Source organism: Onthophagus taurus, chromosome 2 (assembly GCF_036711975.1).
Source record: "Onthophagus taurus isolate NC chromosome 2, IU_Otau_3.0, whole genome shotgun sequence".
NCBI lineage: Eukaryota > Metazoa > Arthropoda > Insecta > Coleoptera > Scarabaeidae > Onthophagus > Onthophagus taurus.
In genome coordinates this window covers 27,311,002-27,312,814 of record NC_091967.1, presented here as the reverse complement: position 1 = coordinate 27,312,814, position 1,813 = coordinate 27,311,002, and the positions used below count along the sequence as shown (strand labels likewise).

General features: G+C 36.6%; 1 long non-coding RNA gene across 2 annotated transcripts; it reads left to right on the top strand.

Annotated features, from left to right (window-relative positions):
• Positions 1 to 313: 313 nt before the first annotated feature.
• Positions 314 to 1,457, top strand: LOC139429087 (uncharacterized). Of its 2 annotated transcripts, XR_011639791.1 has the most exons (3): positions 314 to 747; positions 801 to 1,255; positions 1,313 to 1,457. It is a non-coding gene; the product is annotated as an uncharacterized lncRNA (long non-coding RNA). The 2 variants fall into 2 exon arrangements; XR_011639790.1 differs by having other exon boundaries at positions 314 to 1,255.
• Positions 1,458 to 1,813: the final 356 nt, after the last annotated feature.

The following is a 1,813-nucleotide window of genomic DNA, read 5'->3' as shown; positions in this document are numbered from 1 at the left end:
TTGACGAAATTTTAGGATGATTTAGAGGATGCCTTTAGCAATTGATATCAACCATCCAAACACCGTAATGTATTACGGTTTCCGAGAAAAAAAATGTGTTATTAGACACTATAGGTATACAGCGCGGCGCGGACTTTGGTGGTGAATTTGACCCCGTTGGGCACCTCCAAAATTGACGAAATTTTAGGATGATTTAGAGGATGCCTTTAGCAATTTAAATCGACCATCCAAACACCGACCACGGCTTCAGAGAAACAATTTCGTTATTAAATTGTACACGTATGTAGAGCAGATAGTAGGTGTCTTTAGCGATTTTAATAGATTATGAAAACTGCGAAACTCTTAATATTTCATGGAAAAAATAAATTTTGTTAAGAAAGGCATTTTGTAGTTTTATGGGCTTTTAGTCGTTACTGGCAAAGGGTAAGTACTCCGCCACGTGCAGTTACAAAAGGCGCAGGTATTAAGGAAAAAATATGTCCATATTTTTTGCATTATAAGTGCATTCCGGGAAAATAGTTGCCGACTTATTCGGTGTTGTTTTAGAGCGTCATACACATTTTTTAGATTTTGCCCGAAAGGTGAGGAGTAAACTTATAATATATAAAGATTCCTCAGCTATTGCAGAGATCAGCTGTTCTAGTTATCTCTTGTTAAAACCAGTGACCAGTTAAGATGTCGACGAAATTACTGTTTTTGGGCGATAGTAATTTTTGCCGAATGCTACGTACTAGAACTAACTACAAAGTATTTGTTCTAACAGATGTGAAATTAATTCCTACTAATGGTATATATTTTAGGACGACAACCAAAACAGTCAAGCAACGGAAAATATTTCCTCGACTTAGCAGTAGGCGGTCAAACAATACTAAAACTTTTGCGGCGCGCAATGTGTATTCCAAAAACATGTTACCCTTGGTTTTGTGGAGATATTGTTGAACGTCATATCGTTATAATGATAAGAACTAAAGATATACTCCATAAAACATCACCATCCCAACTGAAGTCCCAATATTCTCACCTCTTCCGCTTCCTTCTTTCCTTAAATCCTAAAGGAATACAAATTTGCACAATTCCTCCCTGCAAAAACTTCGAGTCTGTGAACGTAAGATATTATAACTTCTCTGTCATGCTATAAATAAATACTCTCCATGCCTTTATAGGAAATCAATCATTACATTCGACGGTTTTGTGCTGAAAAGCAAATCAATTGTACCGACATTGAAGCAATTGTTAACAGAACCATGATGGAAGGGTAACAAAACGTAAAAATGTTTCTTTTCTTATGTATTTAATACAAATTTCTACACAGGGATGGCATTTACTTAAATGAACAAGGGTTGGAAACGGTCTGGAACGCGGTAGCAAGTAATTATAATCATATTCTCAATCCATTACACAATTTAATTATAAGTAAAACAGACCATTAATATAATAAATTTCTTTCTCTATCAAAAGTTTTTTTTCTATCAAAAGTCCGCCCTCCAAATCATCCTAAAATTTCATCAATTTTGGAGGTGCCCAACAGGGTCAAATTCACCCCCAAAGTCCGCGCCGCGCTGTGTACCTATAGTGTCTAATAACACATTTTTTTTCTCGGAAACCGTAATACCTTACGGTGTTTGGATGGTTGATTTCAATCGCTAAAGGCATCCTCTAAATCATCCTAAAATTTCATCAATTTTGGAGGTGCCCAACGGGGTCAAATTCACCCCCAAAGTCCGCGCCGCGCTGTGTACCTATAGTGTCTAATAACACATTTTTTTTCTCGGAAACCGTAATACCTTACGGTGTTTGGATGGTTGATTTCAAT